At 39.2% G+C, this 22,554-nt stretch overlaps 1 protein-coding gene across 6 annotated transcripts in view; it reads right to left on the bottom strand.

Annotated features, from left to right (window-relative positions):
* The window catches only part of MAP2 (microtubule associated protein 2), a 234,166-nt gene that overhangs the window by 78,514 nt on the left and 133,098 nt on the right, over positions 1-22,554 (bottom strand). For 5 of the 6 annotated variants that reach the window (XM_023760810.1, XM_023760821.1, XM_023760830.1 and 2 more), the window contains exon 4: positions 8-85. The exons of the other annotated variant lie outside the window; for it this stretch is intronic. The gene's annotated coding sequence lies outside the window, so the exon portion shown is untranslated. The remainder of the gene's footprint in view (positions 1-7; positions 86-22,554) is intronic. 6 annotated transcript variants of the gene reach the window in all.

Below are 22,554 nucleotides of genomic sequence, written 5' to 3'. Positions count from 1 at the left end.
GGCTTACCTATTCAAGGAAGTAGTAAAATGGTAAAGATTGTTACGTTGTGTTCTCAAAGGGTTAATAATAGGTTCTGGCTTCTTTCTGTAAAAAAAAAATTTTTTAAAATCAATAATTTACTCTCTGATCCATGTACACTTAATTACATCATGTAAATAGACACCAAATTCAACTTGTGTCTTTCTCTTTTTATATTGGGTAACTAAGAGACCAAGAGATAAATTCCAGGGTGGCTCTTTATAGTCATAACATTGAATATTTACAATCTACTAGGTACTCTTTCAGTGGTATGGAATAGAGCAGTGAAAATGCTAATTGCTGCAAACTTTTTCTTGCTTTTCAGCTTCACTCCAGTGAAGCTACATATATATTATATCCAAGGAAAAATAAAGTTTAAGTTGTTTTCAGCTAATAAATTGTAGGCCTTTGTATTCTCTCCCAAGAGAATGTATTTATCCTGGTAGATTGTTAATTATATCCAGTTAGCTTTAAAGGACTGGGCCTCCTGCCCAGTTTGTATTGACTCACCCTATCATAGGATGGAGAGGACTTTTTTTTTCTTAACAATGAATTAAATTTTCTCTAAAGATACTAAAATTATTTTGACATACAGAATCCTAAAAGTCATTGTAGATTATTACTTCTGCTTAGAAATTGCACTAGAACAATACAGAATACTTCCTACTAATGTGGTGCCTAGAAAAAAACAATTACTAGAAGGCACTGGGCTTGTTTTGTCCCTCATAAGCCATTCAGGTGTAATCATCTTTATCTACAGAGAAGACTACAAAGGGCGAACCATACATAAATAATTGTCCTTAAATGCAAGGGGCAGAGTTGAGTCCCAGTTTGAAGTCCTGCTGTCTTACAATGGGTGTCTAAATCTAAGTATGTCCACTGTTTTCATCAGGGCCTGTATGATTTCACCCCTGATAGGGTGGACCCCATCATATCCTCAGGAAAGATGTTGCTGTTCAAGAATGAACCCTAAGACTCAAAATGAGATTGATAGCTATTAATTCTTCTTCCAGTAGGAAATGTAAACTTGAAAAGACAAGAAGCAGGTGGCTCTGTTCTTCTCCATGACCTTTCCGAGAACAATGTGTATATGGATATGAGCAGGCAAGGGTTCGATGAAAAAATAACAAACACCGACTGGCTCAGGTCCTCTATTAAGTGTTTTTACATGTAATTATCTCATTTGATCTGTAAGCCATCATGTGATGTACAGTGGAGAACAAGTCTGTTAATGCATATTAAAGGTAGAAAGGCGTAACATTTTTTAAAAATAAAAATATTCTATAGGCATGAAGAAACAGTGGAATTCTCAATTTCTTCAAATAATTTGATAGCTAGTTTAGAAAAAATAATTCACCACCCAGACCTCCGAACCAAGTTTTTTTTCCACTGTTTGTTTTTTCTATTTTTGTTTTTTCCATTTACTCCAGTTCAGTGGTCCTCAAATTTGGAATATATTTTTAAATGACATCATCCTATATAATAAAGAGGTAATATGCAAATTGACCATCATTCCCTCGCACAAGATGGCCACCCCCACGTGGTCACAAGATGGCCTGCAGGGGAGGGCAGTTGGGGGCGACCGATGCGGCAGGGGTGGGCAGTTGGGGGTGATTGGGCTGGCAGGGGAGTGGTTAGGGGGTGATCAGGCTAGCAGGCAGAAACGGTTAGGGGTAATCAGGCAGGCAGGCAGGTGAGCGGTTGGGAGCCAGCAGTCCTGGATTGTGAGAGGGATGTCCCAGATTGGAGAGGGTGCAGGCTGGGCTGAGGGACACCCCCCCCCCCCCAGTGCATGAAATTCGTGCACCGGGCCTCTAGTATATTTATAAATGTACATATGACATATATTTATGTAACACAATATGTAATAACTGAAGACTAAAGAATTTTAAGAATAGTTTTGATTAAAAGCAAGTTAAATCTTGTAGGGTGATTTTAAAAAACAAATAAAATGGTAGACCTTGTTCTAATAAAAAGGTACTTTGGGTACTTAATCAATGAATGCTGAATAAAATGTCATGCTTTGTATCCTCTTTAAATTCCTTATTTTCCTTAAATTCCTTAATATGCATTTTTTTTTGTTCTTCATCTTCATGATTTTCAAGTCCACATTCACCCATGTATATATTTGTGCAAGTACAGATTACATATGTGTGCATGTATCATTTACCCTAGTAAAATTAAGAAAAAATAAAATCAAATCTATAGAACAGGAGTCAGCAAACATGGGCCATAGATTAGATCCATCTTCCTGCTGCCTGTTTCTTTAAATACAGTTCATTGGCACACCAACCATGTCCCCTTGTTTCCGTGTTGCCTGTGGCTGCCTTCCTGCTGCACTGTCAGAGTGAGTGGTTGTGACAGAGACTCTATGGCCCTTTATATATTTATGTACACCCAAATATTGACTACCTGGCCCTTTACAGAAAATATTCAGCGACACCTATTATCAAAGAACATGTTCATCATTTGAGTAATAGTAAAACAATATTTTAAAATAATAACCTGTCTTTCACAGGCTTTCTAATATTAACTCAATAGTTATATATAAATGAAAGTAAAACTTCAGCCTTGAACACTTAAAAAGTGAATTTCATTCCAACAGAATTTAGAAATCATTGGGCAAAGAATGAGAAGATTGTTAAAAAATAAATGGTACCCCGTTAGTCATAACAATAATGGCCCATTTATCCATCATCCTGATCTTTGTGTGTCTTTGGTTGTTATAAAATGAAAATGACTATCTATTTTTCTAGACTTTATTTTATGATAAAGAGATAAATGCCATCTGGGATTTATTTTTAAAAAGCACTTATGGCCTATTTCATCAGGCACATAAAACTGAATCGTCATCTTAAATTAATACAGTGCAGTTAGAAGTAATATTTTTATCCCATATAAAAAGGATTAACTTACTTTAACACAGTTTTCATTGAGAGCATTCTTTGGCACAGCTTTAGTATTTGTTACATTATATAGAGTGATTATAGCATCCCTGAAACAATATTAGCAAACATTTACACAGCATTTATCATGTGCCAGAAACTATTTGCAGCACTTCATCTATACATTAGCTCATTTGTTCCTCACTATCACCCTCTAAGACAGGCAACTATTGTTATTCCTAGTTAACAGATGAGACAACCGAGGCCAAGACTTTAAGTGCCCTTCCCAGCAGGACACCGCTAGAAAGTGGCTAACCTTTCAGCAATATACCAATTCTTTATAACCCTAAGGTTGATTTTAGATCTTTAACTTTTCAAACATAAAGGCTTTGTGACTCCTCTGAGAAGTGGTATTTCAAGAATGGCAACTTTCAATTTTCTAGAAATACTAAGCACATTTATTACTCAGCAGATCCAGCTTCTTGAACACATCGAAGTTGACTCAGCTGCAGTTCTGCCTCTGATATCTACTCCATTTTTCTATCAGGTTTGCTTGGTCACCTTCCAGAACCTCTTAGAGTTAGGTCCAAACATTGTTGACAATCATGACTGACAACACCTGATAAAGTCCAGTGGTTAACAACTATATTTAAGGGCTAGCCTACACATGATAGAGAATAGGATGCGCAGCGGCATCACAAATTCCTGGAATAAATCAGTCATTAAGGAACCCAAGATAAACACTTGTTTATCTATACATGATCAGTTTTATTAGCTGATTACTCAGATAAATAAGGTGGGTATATGATGAAATTAGGTTGCCTATAATACATGTTTGGATGTTGGCATGTTTAATTGCAAGATATATGATGCCTATGTCATTAAAGTTAGAATGATACATTTATTTTAGAATCTTGTGAAGAAAATATTGCTAACGCATGGTTTTTGTTTAATTCATTAAGCAACAAAGTCAAGACAAAATCTTCCCTAGATTGATAGGGACAGGATATACTTTTCATTAACCTTTGAAACATTTGGACATTTTTCATGTTTTGATAGACTTTGTCAGATAAGCTAAACAGATGCTTGAAGTTGCTGGGATTCTGAAGAGCTGCACTTAACCTCATTGGCTAGCATTAGCCTACTTGATGAGCTCTCAAATAAACAATAATAATGTTGTTCTCTATGTCCTCTATCAATCTGCTCTGCAAGGCTTTGAACAGTTCGTGTAATTCAGTGCACTTGTCCAGAACAACAAGACTTCAACTACTGAGAACTGAATTGCTGATACTCAGGAAAATATCCACCACCCAAGCAATCTTAACTAGAGCGGTGGCCAACATAAAATCATCTGGTCGAACATGCTGCTAAACCATTTCTATTCCGCAATAGGTTTAGAAGCAGCTCGTGATCACTACTTATTTATTAGTAGCTGAAAGTCACCATGAGCCAAAACCACCGACAGCTGAACAGAGATATTTCTTTCTTGGGGTTTCTTTTCAGGAGAACATTATGTTTCTTGCCAAGGAAACATGCTTCAAAATATACATTTGAAAGAGTTAAGGACGCTTAACAAAAGCCCTATTCAAAACATATGATCTCAAGTTGTTCAGAGTCTAGGTGAGGTTGAATTTTCCCATTTCATCCCCAAACCTGCTACTTCAGGCTATTGCCAAGGACTAGCAGACTGCGTTAAGCTGATTTAGCACAAATAATCCAGTCTTGTTCAAAGCATCTCCATATAGTTCAAGGCAGTAAAGAAGGATAGAAACAGTGAAAGATAAAGGATTGAATTAGTCAGAAAAGTCAGATTTAAGTCTCAGAGTCTTTATATAAAAATGGTTTATATCCTGTTCATACAAATCCTGATATGAGCAGGGTAATTCTCCAGCCCACCTTTCTTTCTCCCATGCAGTGACCCAGCAATTGGGATATAGTCTTCTTGTGGCTCAATTCAGAGCCTCAGGATTACTGCAGTAGGAGGGAGGCTGTGCACTGGCTCTCAAATGCTTTAACACAGAATGGCGTACATCACCTCCTCTCACAGCCCACTGGGCTCAACTAAACACATGACTCTGCCTAAATGCAAGGGATGGAGAGAGAGGTAGGGTAAATAGAGATTTGTTGAACAATAAAAATCTTGATTGCAAGAGTGGGGCATGATATGTCAGGTAGTACATTAGGGTCATGCTTAAAAGCTTACTTTTTGAAAAGAGTTGAAAAGAAATAATACACGTTGATATCAGCTAAAATCTTATTTTGCTAAATTGTTAATACATACTGACTCTGAAAACATAAATATGGTCTGGCAGGTGTGGCTCAGCTTTTGAGTGTTGACCCATGAACCAGGAGGTCATGGTTTGATTCTGGGTCTGGGCACATGCCTGGGTTGTGGGCTGGATCCCCAGTAGGGGGGTTGGGGGGACAGGAGGCAGCTGATCAATCAATGATTTTCTCATCATTGATGTTTCTATCTCTCTCCCTTCCTTTCTCTGAAATCAGTAAAAACATATTTTTAAAAATATATTGAGAAATATAAATAAATGTATATTTTATTGTATAAATGAATTGGCACTGCAAACAGAGAATCTTGGGCAGCAAAGAGGCACATGTGTCAGTGTTTTCGCTTATTTATATATTACACTGTTTTCTGCTCAGATTCAGAATATATATATATATATAAAAATAACACTTCTTTGCTTGATGGAAGGCCATCTGCTCATTTGCTTCTAATTTTCATACAAATACTGACCACTTTCAAAATAGGAGGATAAGTTAATGCAGATTCATGTAGTATAAGGAGAAGAAATTGAGGAGAGGCACAATAAGGATGTCACAAAACTTACCTGAATGAAAAAAAAATCAAATTTCTAGGCCAAAATCAAGGACTTCTATACCATGACTGCCCCCTACTTTTTCAATTTTATCCCCAACTTTCTATACCATCACAAACCCTCACATGTTCTTTGGCGAGTTCTTTTGTAGACCTATGAATTGTCTTTTTCATTTCATCCCCATATTTTTCTTTTCTTCTTCTGCAAAGTCCCCTTCTTTCTTATTTCTTTCTTCACTTCCTCTCTCCTGTCTCCTCCTCCAACCCTCCCTCCATTCCCTCCTAGGTTTGTCAGCTTTTAGTTGAATCGAAGCTCTTTTCTCAATGAAGTCCCACCAACTACCTCTAGAAACGTCTCTCTGTCCACTGGCATATGATTTTTGTTTCAAGCACTTATTTGGCGTTCATATGAACTACCTTGTATTGTTAATTAAGGCTCATTGAAATGGAAAGTAATTCACATCCCTAACCTTTTTTTACTAATTTATTCCAATCCTAGAAGCCATTGGTTTCTATCAAATATGTGAATTCTTTGTTTCATAGCATTTTGGATTAAAAAATAAATACAAATGAAAGGCAAAAGATGTTAAGCCATATAAGAGTTGGCAGTGCATTTCAAATAAGGCTGGCCATGTTATCAAATTTTCTCAAGAAGTGTTAGCAATTTTTACTCCTATTACTAATTCCCTAGTGGTCGGCAAACTGCGGCTCGTGAGCCACATGCGGCTCTTTGGCCCCTTGAGTGTGGCTCTTCCACAAAATACCGACTTCTGCACATGGGCCACGAATTTCAATCGCACTGTATGTGCGCGCCCGCACTTGGTATTTTGTGGAAGAGCCACACTCAAGGGGCCAAAGCATGCGGCTCGCGAGCCGCAGTTTGCCGACCACTGCCCTATACCATCAGCAGCACTGTGTATTATTTAGTTGTTTGTTTTTTGTCTTCCCCACCTTAACTAATCTGTAAATTCTAGAAAGGCAAGGCCATTTTCTTTTGTGTTTACTGCTACTCTCCCTGCCTGGCGGTACTTGTTCAGTAACTATTCATCAAATGAATAAAAAATTAAGGTTAGGTACTACAGGAAATGGAAAAGTGTGCTGAGGCTTTACTTTTGTGTACATGAACTCTTATACTCCAAGCAGTGAATCACCTTATCTACCTGGCTTACTGTCTCCCTGATTTGAAAGTGGGTGGTTAGTAAAGGTTCAATGAATGAGTATATGAAAGAATGAGAACACTTTATTTCCCTAACCATTCTGACTATAATTTGATTAAGTCAGATCTTTGAAAAACAAATAACAAAAACTTTGGATATGGAAGCTGTGTTGGAATCCTGGCGTATCACCTTCTGGCAGTAAACTATTGGGCAGACCTTCCAACTTTTTGCAGCTTCAGTATTATCACTAGGAAAACAGAGATTATTGGTGAGATTTCCCTTACAGAGTGCTGCAAGAATGAAATAAAACCATCTGTAGAAAAGTGCTTTGGCAATTGTGGAAAATCACGGTGTGTCAATATCAGCCTTCAAATTGTGTTTCTTCCCCATGGGGCACTACTCTATCCCCTTGTGAAGAGACTATGTATTAACTTCAGCAAAGTTCATGCCAGTGCATGGTTTCTTAGCTTCGACTCCTCTCTTCGGTTTTGCTTAGCAGCTAAATACCTTTTGTAAGTTCTTAGGACATGGGACGGCTTTGAGAAGGATTGTGCCAGAGAAAGAAAGCATCTCGTTCGCTCATAGCCCCAAGTTCACCTGCTGGGCGCCATCTGTCAGCCTGCAGGGAATACAGAGATTTCAGGGAGAAGGCATTTAGCTGAACCGGGGTGACAGGGCACCAGGCTGTTTTTGAGGTCAATGTGAGCACTCACATTCCAGCTGTGGTCTAAAGAAGTCAGAATTCAGCCGACGGGGGATGTTCTCTGCCTGAGCTCCCACACTCTGTGAGGATGACGTTCCTGTCTGCGGGAGAATTTGAAAAGGCGAGCACACAGAAAAGAGGACTCCATCAGAGAGGGGGAAACACGCTGTGCTGCAGTCATCTGACCGGAAAAATGAAATTCTAGCAAATCTACTTTTAGCCCGAAGAGCTGAAGGCTCTAGAGGATTTCATCAACTCACTGGGGAAGAGTTTACAATTAAGGGTGATCTCCAGCTGACTCAGGTCCTTCATTTTTTGCTGCATATTGTCCAGGAGGCAACAAGTGATAACTTAATTAGGGCAGTGAGGACTGAGCTAACGCCCACCCCTCCCCTTCTGAAGGCGAATTTGAAATATCTCTGTTCCTCCCCAAGTTATTTTCTTAACAGTGGCAGCCAGCATTTTATTACTAAAGAAACTGCCAGTAGTGACCCATTTTAAGGAGTGAAGATTTCTTAGTTGAGGGAGAGTATTACTTGCTGGCTGAGAGGATATATCAAAGTAAACGCTAGCCTTGAAATATATCTGGATCCACTATTTTAATGCTCCCAGGTGTTCTGGAAATTCCATAACAATATTCATGCATACATAATCCAATAATTCTCCCATTAGTAGCTTAGAAATATTAAGATACACAAGGATGTATCATTAAGATTTCATCAAACCAAAGGGGAGGACTTGGCATAGAGAGATACTGATAACTAAAAATAAAATAAAATTAAAAAATAAAGAAATAAAGAAAAAAGCTTGCCTCCCTATCAATAGGAGGCAAAGGAGGCGGCAGATGTCTGCTGGGGAGCCCTTTAAAATGTTTTCCCTCGCTTCTAATTATTCTGTCAGTAGCCATGGTGGCCATGCAATTCCCCTTCTTTGTGCTCTTTTCAGAATGGTACTCTATTATTATGCTTTATTTAATTGGCTTCAATTTGAGCACACAGCAGTGGGAATGGAGGAGGGAAGAGTGCAGAAATCAGCGCAGGAGGGGCCCAGGGAGGGAGGGACAGAAGCCAGCATTACAGGTCCCAAAAGGCTTTTATCTGAAGCTCCTAGTAGCCACTTCAGGTCTATAATCAAGCCACATGTGCCTGATTTATACAAAAACATATGAAAATGAGATTAAAATCTAAACTAAAAAACAACAATAACAATAACAAAAACAGCAAGTAAGCCAATGAAGTTGCAAATATTCCAGCTGCTCTAATTACTGTTGTTCCAAAGGCATGTGAGGGCTGTCACCTTGCTTGGGTTCCTCTGGCCTCCCCTGGCCTCCCCTGGGACTAGTCAACCACCTTTGGTATTTGCAGACACAGATGTTTGCTTCAGAGGTAGGGTTTCACCCTCATACTCGGAGAATGGTTTTTAGAGCTACTCTAAAAATGAACAGTGTTTAAACAATTATTGTGACTTAAAAATGTATTATTTTGTGTGTGTGGCTCCCAGCAGTTACATCCCATTTGGGATCTTAGAGTGATCGAACTCCACACATGGGGCTACTCTCCCTCACTCCCAGGACTGCCCCCATCTCTCTGGGATCTCCCAACAATGAGGGCCAACAGCCTGCTCTGTGTGTGCCTCCTGCATAGAGTGACTGGCATTACTTCACCGTTAGCAGGGGATCCACTTTAAGGATTTGGCAAGTACCTTCTGAGTGAGGGAGTACAGATCCTACAGTACAGTGCTTTTGTTTTGCTTTGCTTAATTTATTTATGATTTTAGTATCTATCTCACATCTAACCTATTTTTAAAAAAATATATTTCTATTGATTTCAGAGGGGAAGGGAGAGGGAACAAGAGATACAAACATCAATAATGAGAGAGAATCATTGATTGGCTGCCTCCTGCATGCCCCCTACTGAGGATCGAGCCTACAACCCGGGCATGTACCCTGACCTCCTGGTTCATAGGTCAATGCTCAACCACTGAGCCACTCTGATCGGGCATTCTTATTTTTTAATGCAATACCAAACAGACTCATTCAGCTAAAAGCAAACTCATGCAGCTAAAGAAAAGAGGAAAAAAATAGTTTAAAATACGAGACTGGAATCCATTTCTGACTTTCTCTTTGCCTCATGTTTTTGGGGGCTCTACCTAGTTAGCAGGAACTGCATATATTTCCCCTGTGCACAGCAAGTCTGCTTCAAGCCCTTAAACTACTCTCACTGGTTCTTTGAGGTCTCCTAGTGATCACACTGGGGTTGGCAGTGGGATGATGAGACCCTGGTCTAACAGAAGTTAATTTCAGCAATCGCCTCAGAAATGGACTGAAAGCCATCACAATAAAGTATAGATGGATTCATGGGTTCTCGATACAACTTTAACACTAAAATCTGGAATATAAATTTCTACTAGATTATTCATTAAAAAACACACACACATAACTGCTGCTAGAACAAAAGAGAAGAACCTTTAACTTCAGAAGAAAGTTACAAGCTTCTCTGTCCTTAAATAAAATTCCCTTTGAAACTTGTTCTAATATGATGTTTTCTTAATGCCTTAAAGGAGCCCATGCACAATCCTCACAAGAGACATCTACCATTCATTCTTCACCGTGTTCTCAAACACAGTATTGATCCTGGGTAGCATCATCTAATCGTCTCTAAAGTTTCAGTGTAATTATAAATGTCCAGTAACAGCCCATTCATTTAACAAATTATTTGCTATAGCTGCCTACTGAAAACACAGCTTCCAATGGGACCACAAGGAATAGCCATTATATGCCAGCTGAGAAGCTCAGCCACAACAGACCCAGGGGAAATTTCTGGCTTCCGATTTCCCAGAGAATTGGTTTTGAGCATCATACAAATGAAGTCATTTTCTCTTAAATAATTAATTAATAATTAAGATCCTTTTCCTCAAAAAGAAATAATCTGTGAAGATATCTTAAAAGAAATAATTATTATTGTAATTAAGCCTCCTTAAAAGTCCAGTTACCAGTAAATTTCTTAATCTGAAGACTTCATACATCACTGAAATGCAAACTTATTTTTTAAAATACAACTAGAGGAATACCTATAAAATGTGTTTTATTGTCACTCTCAAAATTGCAGGAATAGTTTATGTTATAGTTACTATATTGGCAAAAGGTTTGATCTCTTTTCAAGTAAAAGTCTATAAAACAGATGTTTGTTGGGATATTTTTAAATTGAATACTTTCATTGTCGGTGCCCAGTGAAAGTACTGAATGAAATGAAGCTTAATTCCAGTGCTATGGCACACATTTCAGAGCCATCTCTGTGAGGCACAATTCTTATCAAAACTCATGTTTTAAAAAAGCTCACCAGACCCATCTTCTAGCTCAGCCGTGGGCAAACTACGGCCCGCGGGCCAGATCCGGCCCGTTTGAAATGAATAAAACTAAAAAAAAAAAAAGACTGTACCCTTTTATGTAATGATGTTTACTTTGAATTTATATTAGTTCACACAAACACTCCATCCATGCTTTTGTTCCGGCCCTCCGGTCCAGTTTAAGAACCCATTGTGGCCCTCGAGTCAAAAAGTTTGCCCACCCCTGTTCTAGCTCCTTTGTAGGTTACACAGAGATATTTTCTCTTTTGACGTTTTTATTTCCTTTTTCCTTTTTTTGGGGGGGGGGGTAATGGTACAGACTGGTTTTAGGGTCACTTTTTGGTTTTCTTTTATATTCTCTGCTTGTTAAATTATAATCACTGGAAGCAATTTTCTCATTGTCACACTATTCCTGCCTGTAAAGTGTTACCTCTGTAAGCTTCTTTTAGAAAAGTGTCAGACAGCTGTGCTTAGCGAGAGAGGCTCATGTGTTATACTTTGTTCATTATAAATCTCTAATTGTGTTGATGACCATGGACTTTGATGGGTGCTGACTAGGGCTGTTGGACTCATATGAAAAATATTTCTTACAATGGGGAGCCAGTGAAGTGGCTAGAGTAAGAAGCTGCTCAACAGAGAGAAAGACAGCCTTTGGAGCCAACCAGACCTCTGGGTAGCAAGTGATTCAATTTCATTGGGCCCGAATTTCTTCATCCATAAATTATAGGTCATAAAATCTACTTTCTTATAGAACAATTTGAAGGACTAGAGATAAGTTAGAGAAAGCTTCTTACGAGGGGTCTGACAAATACTCAGTGTTTGTCACAATGTACTGGTATTGTTATACAACTCAATGAATTGGGTAGGGAAGGTTTGCCAAAAACATTCAAGAGCGTTCCCATTTATTATGTTCTATAAGCACTTTCCAGACATGGGCGACATCACTACCATCTGGGATCCTGGTTAAAAATTCAGAGTCCTGGGTTCCAATCCAGGGATTCTGACTGCAGAGGTCTGGAGTGGGTCCGGGAATCTACCTCCTCACAAGCACTCCATATGAATCCTTAGACGGTAATCTGAGGATCACAGTTTGAGAAATAACTGCTATAGAATACATAATTAATCCTATTGAGGTAATCCATTATTTTGACTGTCACTATATTAGTTTTTAAAAAAGAATATTGTTCATAAGATCTTAGCTTAGTGATAACTGTTAGTTTAAATGTTGTTGTTTTAATTGTATAGGCTTAAACCTCCATCAGTGATACAAAATAAGCCCAAGCATTTTTTCCTAGTAATTTATGATTGTTCCTCTTCTCAGAAAAACTGGTCTTTAGCTTTTTTGTGTGTGTGATAAGCTTTTATTTTTTAATATGTATAATTTTCATCAGAGAGAGAGATAGAAACATCAATGATGAGAGAGAATCACTGATCAGCTGCCCTGCAGATTGAGCCTGCAACCCGGGCATGTGCCCTGACCGAGAATCAAACTGTGACCTTCTGGTTCATAGGTTGACACTCAACCACTGAGCCACACCAACTGGGCTGTGATAAACTCTTTATAAAATTGAATGAAAGCTTTGGATTTATGCCCATGAATATTTGACTTTTATTTGTACAAAAGCTGGGTCCCGTTCACATATTGCCTTAGAGCCAAAGAACCTCAAGTTAAAAGCATTTGGGCTCAAGAAATAGGTAGCAACCACTTGCAATTTAGAGAACTATTTCTATACTCTTTAGATATTACAGGTCTAAGACATGGTTATTGTGCAATGGGTGAAATCGCCTTTATATATATATTTATTTATTACTTCTCAAATAGCTTCGATTGCTTAGTCTGTAGGAGGGTTGGGAATAGTTCTTTACAAAATTAAATAGGAGAAGTCTAATAAATAGCTGCTTATTCTATGACATTTAGACAAATTTCTATTTTGGATAGCAAGGAATCCAGTAATAGCAAACTTTAAATGCCATGGATTCTATCTACCACAAATTTTGGAAAAACAGATATGCATTTCCCAGCAAGTTGTACCTTAATTAATGTAGCTCAGCCCTGGGAGAGAAATGTAAGGCTTGCACATTTTCTTTTTGCTTGTATCACTAAATTAGTGACTGCCTATGGTTCATATAAGGTGAAAACGAAGAGTGATTGCTAACGCATATGGGGCTTCTTTGGGGGGGGTGATTAAAATGTTCTAAAATTAGATAGTGGAGATGGTTGTATAGCTCTGTGAATATACTAAAAATCCATGAATTGTATCAGGTAAAATGGTGAATTTTTGTATGTGAATTATATCTCAATATAGCTGTTACTAAAAAAAAATAAAATTTTTAAAAAAATCAATGATCCACTGGTTATGTTAATTAATTCATGGTGTTAATACTAAAATCTAAGTTAATTTCGTAAATGTTAACTTTGTCTAGAATTTTAAATTTTCAAAAGGTTTAAGCCCAGTGAAAAAAATAAATCTTCCTATAATGAATTAAAATAATTCAGAATATTCATTTTGACTATTTCATCATTTGCTACTATATATATTAGATACTGAATTATACCCTTTCTACTTAGACCCTGTTAAAAAAAATGCTGAAACAGTCTCCCTGACTTCAAGAACTTATTTGGGATGACAGTTAATTATAGCACAAAGCCTAGGTTGAAAGCACAGGAGAAAAAGTACAGATCAAGAAAGATCCCGTTAAATTTCAATTATTCAGGAGAGCATAGTATTTAAGCAGAGGATGAGAGCTGGGAGAAGAAACTGAGAAAATAACAGAAACAAAAGCATAGAAGTAGCAGAGGATGGGTCCATGAGAACTGCAAGTGTTTGGCACACAAGGAATTGTGGCGGATAGAACTGGAAATATAGTTTGGGGCATAAGACAGAGGGCTTGGAATCCTAGTGGGAAGAAAATATATTTATGTTATTGTAACAGGGATTTCTTGGAGGTTATAGATAAGATATAAGTCATCTGTGTTTTAGTGAGATTAATCTTTAATTGAAACGGATGAGCTCCTCAAACATATGCAAAACAAGTGTCTTGGGATAGGCCAATGGTAAGGCGGCTGGATGAGGAAAAGCTAGCAAGGGCAATAATGAAAAACAGGACAAGTCAGTATTGCAGAATTTAATAAAAATGAGGTTTCAAGGAGAGATGGGTGGCCACTAATAATACCTTTTTTCATATGTGTACAGTATTTAATCTTGGTCAGTCTTTTGATGTTTTATAACTTATCAGAGGTTTCACAGTCAGCTGTGGGTGGCAGATCAAGACTAAAATCAAGTTTTCAATATTATTTCTATTGCATCATTGCCATACCAAAGAGAGTCACTCAACATAAAAGCTAAGAGGCAACCATTCAATTATTTAACAAGATTAGCAAAGGCGATCTCTCAAAAAACATTTTCAGCAAGTGGTAGGGTGAAAAAGAAATCTAGTAAAATGCTAAGAAGAGAGTAGGACAGATAAGAAATGAGGCAATGAGTGGAGAGGACATGTTAGAGGATTTCGGATAGCAAAGGGAATAAGAAGGCGATAGCTAGAAATATAAACAGGTTCAAGCAGTAAAGTAAAAGGGTACTAGACTGATGGAACACACCACTGTATAAGGCATCTACATGATATTACATGGAAGACTTGCAATGGCGGGGGGGGGGGGCGGTCAGGGGGTTCGGGGAATAATCTACCATATTTCAAAATCTGTTAGGTATGGAGTGACCCTGGGATAAAATTTTATATTATTGCTTTGCTAATTCATCTTAGTCAATGAAACAGTTGTTTTCTCCCTGTATTTAAGCACATATTTCTTCAGATACTGGAATAAAAAAAGTATTAAATATTCAGAACATCCCTCAATTCTTTAAACTGTTGTAAATGTCAAATTGTATATAATGTTTATATAGTTCCTAACTCTTATTTGAAAGTAGAATGCCACCTACTTGGAAATGTACCTTGGATATGTATAGTATAACATAAGAAATATTTGTGAGTGGATGAGTTTTGTGAATATTTTCTTATTAGAGGCCCAGTGCACGAAATTCATGCACTGGGTGGGGGGGGTTCCTCAGCCAAGCCTACACCCTCTTGCAGTCCGGGAGCCCTTGGGGGATGTCTGACTGACGACTTAGGCCCGCTCCCCCATGGGGCATCCTTAGTGCTACCGCGGAGGCAGGAGAGGCTCCCGCCACTGCCGCTGTGCTCACCAGCCATGGCTGAGCAGCGCTCCCCCTGTGGGAGCACAATGACCACCAGGGGGCAGCTCCTGCATTGAGTGTCTTCCCCCTGGTGGTCAGTGCATGTCATAGCAACCGGTCGTTCCACCATTCGGTTGATTTGCCTATTAGCCTTTTATTATATAGGATACTAACTGGCAGATACTACTACTTTACTGATCATAAAAAAACTTAAAAAACATTTTAAGGTTAATAAATATTTCTGCTTAATATTAATATTAATACAATGGCAAATTATATATTTAATATTAATGCTCTAAGTTTACTGTGGTGTCCTCTTAAAATACAAAAATATCAGACCTTCTTTACCATGCTCACTTGAGTTAACATTTGACTTTTTGATGTTGTTATTCTTCCTTTAAATAGCAATTTAATTATACAGTTACTCAGCTCCAAAAAAGATAGCCTCATACCAGTAGATGCAAAAGCGAATGACTCACAGTCATGATCTCAACTTTCAAATGTCATAAATATTACATTCAAAATGATGTCATTAGCCCTAACTGGTTTGGCTCAGCAGATAGAGTGTCAGCCAAAGGGTCCTGGGTTCGATTCCGGTCAAGGGCACGTACCTTGATTGCAAGTTCCTCCCTGGCCCAGGCCTTGGTCAGGGCTCATGCAGGAGGCAACCAATTAATGTGTTTCTCTCAGATTGATGTTTCTCTCTGTGTCTTTCCCTCTCTCTTCCACTTTCCCTAAAAATCAATGAAAAAATATCCTTGGGTGAGGATTAACAAAAAACAAAACAAAATGAAAAAAAAATACATACAAAAAAATGATGTCATCAAAACAAGGCAGAGATTTGTACAGATTTTCCTGAAGCTTCTCTATAAATGTCCAACTTAATAGATTCTAAGTAACTAATATCTGATTAGATTGGGTTCACAAAATGAATCTCTCTCTCTCTCTCTCTCTCTCTCTCTCTCTCTCTCTCTATGTTTAATATACTGTAACCATATAGTCTCATTCAGCCCTGAAATTTTTAGGGTTTCAGTGGGGTGGCCTTTAGATGTGGGCGTGTATTTCAGTCTGCAGAAGTATTCTGTTTTAGGGTTTGCTGACACGAACACTGTGTCTTTCCTATCTTCTTATACAACATGCCTGGCAAGCTATAATTATCAGTATTCCTTTTACAGCAGGGTAATTATTTGTTATTTTTGTTTAAATAATAAAAGAACTGAACCGTGTTCTCCCCACAAATAAGACTCATGTGCACGGGGTAACCTGCCTGCCTGCACAATAGGGAAGATCCTCACTGCTCTCTGTGAGCAGGCTGCTACTGTAAGTCATTCCGGTGAAACTCCAAAGGCAATGTTATGGTGAAATCCTTTACCAAAAGCTTCCAAGACAAAGCAAGACAGTCCATCACAAGTAGGAAGATCTCCCTTTTCTTACTTCCGATTATATTTTAATGGCTGATTTTTATACCAGAGAACAATCGTATCATTAAAATGAATGTTGGTAAGATTCTTAAGACCAGGAGCAGAAATCTTTCTGCTGCAAGTTATGATTATGTAGATACAGTGCTGAACTCCCTGTATGACAGTCATTTTTTGTTAACTCAAGGGCCAAACTCCCAAAGTAGCTCATCTTGATTAGGGCAGATTAAGAGAGGGATTTGTACAGCCTTCTTGTTTCAAGGGCACTGGGCGCAAACTGAATGAATACCTCAGTGTCGGCCAGGAATACTAAATTGAATCTATGATGAAACAAATGCAATCATTCTAAAAGTCTGTGCATCTTGCTTGCTCTCTACAGCCCCTTTTTGGTACCTCGCCTTAAATGCTGGACAGATCAGGGATTCTCAGAGGTAAATTAGTATAATTGAGTGAATGCACACGGTATGGAAAACAAAATCCTCCAGCAGCCACGGGACCTGCCACAGCTCAGCAAAGCAGAACCCTTAGCTCTCTGGAATGTGTAACACGTCCCCCCAGGCAAGTACACATTCCTCTGCCAGAAAAGCAGGACATCTGGGGCTTCACCTTGACATTATACAAACTTTTCTAAGTCTGTGTTTTTGCCACCTGAGCACACACAGCCCTTAGACAGTTAGGTCAACGTTGAAATCAATAACAGCAAGCGTGGGTCGTTCCACTGATGAAAAGATCAGGACAGTTTACTAAAAAGAATGGTTCTCCTGCAGTGGTTCTCAACCTTCCTAATGCCGCGACCCTTTAATACAGTTCCTCATGTTGTGGTGACCCCCAATTTCATTGTTACAAATTGAACATAATTAAAGCATAGTGATTAATCACAAAACAATATGTAATTATATGTGTTTTCCGATGGTCTTAGGTGACCCCTGTGAAAGGGTCGTTCGACCCCCAAAGGGGTCGCGACCCACAGGTTGAGAACCGCTGTCCTATAGCATTCTACTTATTCCAAATACCGAGGTTCTGTGATAAACATGCAAAACTGTGGCTACCCTATTATGTGGCCAAAGGTGGAGGATACAAAGAGATAAGAAGAGCTTAAATAGGGATTAAAGAGTGGGGCTAACCCCTCCCCCCCGCCACATATCTATTAACACTGAGCCAAAGGAGCTATGCGCCAAAGCAGAAAAGCTTTGAAAATGCACCATTAAACGTTTACTCTGAGCCTGTTCCTCACGTCTACATAGAAGAAGTCCATGGAACATCATTTGGCAGGATAGTGTTCCTGTACATCCAGTCAATTGTTTGTGCTAAGGCCAGCTTTTAAGTTTTTACATCCAATGAGACAAAAACTACAAAGACACATTGGAGGTGATGAGCTCTCTCTGTTGATTATCGATTAGTGTCATGGTCTTCTTAAGCATTTGTCATGGGCAACATGATAAAAAAAAAAAGATAGCCATGCCATATTGTAGTTTCCACATTGTACTTTAGCCCTAAATAAACCAAGGGGTTTATTTTTCCCAGACACTTCTTGACTTCATGTCTGTGTGAACAGAGAATTCTATTTAACCAACTGTTATTGTCCTCCCACTGGAAGGCAGTTTAACTCCTAGTTGGAGTTGAATGAGAGAATGGTTATGCATAGCCAGTGGTCATCTTCCTTAAGGACATCTTGTCTTTCCTTGATTTTTAAGGTTAATCAGTTTCTATCGCAAATGCATTCAGGTCAAGCCACTGATTTTTGAACTTGAGATGTCTGATTGAGTCATTAGCCTCCCTCCCTACAAGGGCTCTCAGAGAGATGTGGTCACCAGGTAACTGTCGCCAGTTGCTTCCTACTTCCAGAAAAGAGGGCAATAACTTGCCCTCTTTAAGCCATTTTAAGGTTTGCTAGTGAATTTCCAAAGTGTAATGTTAGCTTTAGAGAAGTGACACCAAGCCCCACAGGTAGCTCTTCACGTTTATGAAAACCCCATCAGAGAGTGAGTCCGGTTTTGAAGTGCTCAGAATCCACTGTGGTTCTTCCAAGAATCTCAGCCTTCATGGTTTTTTTCAGTTGTCAGGAGAGCTAGTTCCTGTTCTATGAGTTCATTAAAAGAAATTCCCAGTGTGAATACGTACCATTATTGGTAGTGGGTATTAATAATTAACACTAGTAGAAGTTTAGGGCTTATTTCTGTATTTGTCTTCCTATTTGCACTGGTTCTTCCAAGTGCTGGGATTCTAATCCAGTGAGTTTACAAAAGGCTCCATTTGACAACTAAGGGAGTCCAAGGTGGGGGTTTTGATAGAAGTTGGGAGGGAAAAAAATCTCTATCTGGAATATGGTTTGGTGGTGGACGGTCCGGAAGTAGGCTATAGAGAAGACAAATCTTATTAGGCCAGCTGGGAGGACTGAGAGCAGCTGGTTGCTCTGGAGGCAGAAAGAGATAGGAAAAGCTCAGGAAAATCTGCATTGCAGATAAGCCTCTTGGGAGACAGCTGAACTCTTAACATCTCCCCTAGCCAGTTTCTCTCCAGAGAGCATAGTGGCCCCAGGTGGTGTAATTTAGAATGTAAATAATTTCCCAGCCTTTCTGGTGACCTTGGGTGATTCAACACAATTGTATCTTTTGTCTTGCTGCTTTTCACCTGTCAATGTTTGTTAATTTCTGTGTGGGGTGTGTAGGAGGAGGGTGGGGGTGGAGTGGGCATTAAAGAAGAAAGGGACACAATAAACAAATTGTGGAGGTTCTTCAATACCTCCTTTTATAGGTCTTACCTACCTTTTATTTAAAGTTAGGCTTTATCTTTATTAAACTTATATTACTCAGCTTCAAAACAACATAAAGAAAGAACTGAACACCTACCTTAACTATTAAAGAAGGGGGTGGAGAAATAGAAACTTGGAAAGTCATAATAACCATCGCCAATTATAGAGCTTCTGCTATGTAAATTATCTTCATTAACTCCCTCAATATCCTAATGAGGCTGATCTTATCATTCCTATTTTGTACAACTGAGGAATGATAAATTCCCAATTTCTCACAGTGGATGGGGGCCAGAAACTAGATTTGCACCCAAGGGTATCTAACTTCAAAGAATGCACTTATTCCACTACATTATAACCCAGCATTTGTTAAATGCCAGACATTCTGGTAACAAAAGGCAATAATGGCCATAGCCTCCAGACATTCCTGCTTCATTGGGATAAAGGCAATTGTAATAAATAGCTTTATAAATAGAGGCTGTTATCTTAAAAACATTTTTCTAAAAGACTTCATATTTTCTAGATGTGTTCCTAAATAGTAATTTAGAATTCTATAAAAAACAAACAAGAAAACCTGAAATTAAAGTATAGTATATGATCCCAAGAAAAGTAAATATCTGTGGGGGATGTAAGATGAATACTCTGCATGATATTATGCTAATATTACACTGCATGACATTATATGTTGCTCTACATTTGTCAAGCCCACTGAATGTACACCAAGACTGAACCCTAAGGTAAACTATGTATGTTGGGTGATTAAGATGTGCCAATGTTCATCCCTGATGAAAAATGTACCATTTTGGTAGTGATACCATTGTAATTTAACCTAGTTATTAATAACAGGAAAGGAGCAAAGGGAAGGCCAAATACTATAGTCATTTGTGCAGCTTTGCCAGGAAGCTACAGTGTAAATGCATACCCAGTTAAGCCTGGGTGAAATAGGGAAGGTACTTGTCTGTCAGCCGTATCTGGGACCAGATCATTGGCCAGAGTAGGCATGGCCACTGCAAGTGCAGGAAGAGTTGAGATACTTAAACTCTTACACAAAGGAGTTTGCTCTCTTGCTTCACGCTCTTGCCTCTTGGCATGGTGCACTTAACTCCCGGTTTCCCAGGGGCTCTCATGCTCTTGCGCTCCTGTGCCATATACCAATTCCAGCATGTCATAATTTCAAGAGTTTCATCAAGAGGTTGATGAGACTTGGGGACTCAACAGGGCTGAGTCACACATGTAGTCACCTGTTGGGAATGGCTAAAGGCATTTCCCCAAACCTGAATAGGAAACTGATTGTGGCTGTCAGACAGTTAAAGGGCATCTTAATCTACATGTTATTGCCTCCTACTGGCCAAACACCTGAACAGCCGTAGGCTAATTCCCCCATTCTGACAATGGACTCTGTACCAAACCCTGACCCTTTGAAGTGTATATCTCTGCCTTGCCTCAGGACAAGTTGTGTTAATAAAAAGCATGGGGTCCTGGGGACGGGGAGAACCTAAGGCCTTAGACTTAAGATCTTAGAACTTAGCTCCTTTAGCTAAGCTCCTCTGACCCCCAATGCCTTTCAAAATTATATTTCGTCTCTGGACGCTTTATTAGTCTCTGGATTCCTATGTCATCTATGCACAGCCCCTTCTCCAGATTCCTGAACCCTTCTAGATGCTGGGACAAGAACCCCGGCACTCTTGCATTTGCCCACATCGCTCACCACCACGTGGACCCCACACATCATGGACTAATGGACTGCAACTAGCCTAACGCTAAACCGGACCCAGTTCCAACACGGAATGGAAACTCTGGACACTGGCTTTGCTTCTAGCTCTACTGGATCCCCAGCTGCACCTCTTCCAGGACTGGCTTAAGGGAAATGGGACTTCACAAATGCAGGGATGTAATTCCACACAAGTAAAAAACACTCATCCTCCCGTGCCTGAAAGGACAAAGCAGAAACGAACTCTCCTCCATCTTATCTTGTAGGGCTGGGCCCTCAGCCTAAACCCCCTCCCCTTTCTGAGAGTGACCACAGGTATGCCAGTAATATCCTAACTCCCCCAGCCACCACCTGAGTGGACCAATGAAGCTCCAGGAACGCAGCTAAGGTCCTAATAAGGCTATAGTGGGGGATGGCTCAAACCTCAGAATGTGTTGGACACTTCCTGACCTTTGTGCTGTAAGACCCTGCTGAAAAACCCTGACCAGAGTGACCAATCTCTGTAACTCACGTCACTTACCTAAGCCCACCCAATTGACTAGCCCTATAAATTCTTTGTTCTCTTGGGACTCCATGCTCTCTCTCTCGCATCCAGTAATGGAGGCAGAGGGGGACCAAGCTAGCTTGAATAAAAGACTCTCTGCTTTTGCATCGGATTTGACGCTCCCTGTGGATCTTTGGGGGTCTTGAAATCTGGGCATAACATGCCCATCTCAGAAAATTCATATTCTCAAGATATCGTAAGGACCCAACTCCCAGGACCCAGTGAGGAGGGGGCTACCTCACTTTCACCAATAACAGTAAGACATGCCGGTACTATGGCTTATCTCCAGGTTTACATTTATTTGTTGCTCTAGTCTTATATGTAACGATAGCTTACATTTATAGTCTATTTTTCTAGCTTACCACATGCATTCATATGTTCCATCTCAACACAAAATCAGTTATTATCTGTATTTTATAAAAAAGAGGGCAGAGGACAAAGAAGTAATTTTTCCATCTAGCTAGTAAATAGTAGAGGTAGAACAATATAATCAGTGCAAAAGAATGCAATGCAAACATATATTGATATTGATGTTATTGAAAATCATAGTGAAGAAAATTAAACATGGTCATTGATGGAAGAGTTACACATAATTCTTTCTCTAAATTATCATTAAAATGATTTTTTGAAGGTTGGGAAAGAATGACCTAACAAAAATACTAAAGCTATTCTAGAAGTCAGAATGCAGACGGACTGAGACAGAAAGAGAGAAAAAAAGAAGGAAACTGCTGGTAGGAGTACATCATTGAATAGCAACTTTCCCAAAGAAACCTGGAAAAACTCCAAACTTAGGGTCATCAAGTAGAGGCCAAGGGGAGTGGAGGACCAATATCAGGGCAATTCATTCAGAACATATTCAGAACGGGGACCCTCTCTTCTTTTATCTCCCTTGCTACTATATTTTCAGCCGACAGAAGATTTGCCCTCAAGGGTGAAAACAAGAACTAGTCTTTAGTGAAAGTTGGTGATCGGTTTTGAAACCTGGTCTAGTCTAGGT

This window comes from Myotis lucifugus, unplaced genomic scaffold (assembly GCF_000147115.1).
Source record: "Myotis lucifugus unplaced genomic scaffold, Myoluc2.0 scaffold_3, whole genome shotgun sequence".
Taxonomy (NCBI): domain Eukaryota; kingdom Metazoa; phylum Chordata; class Mammalia; order Chiroptera; family Vespertilionidae; genus Myotis; species Myotis lucifugus.
Note: the sequence above shows the minus strand (reverse complement) of the source record. Positions and strands in the feature narration are given on the sequence as shown.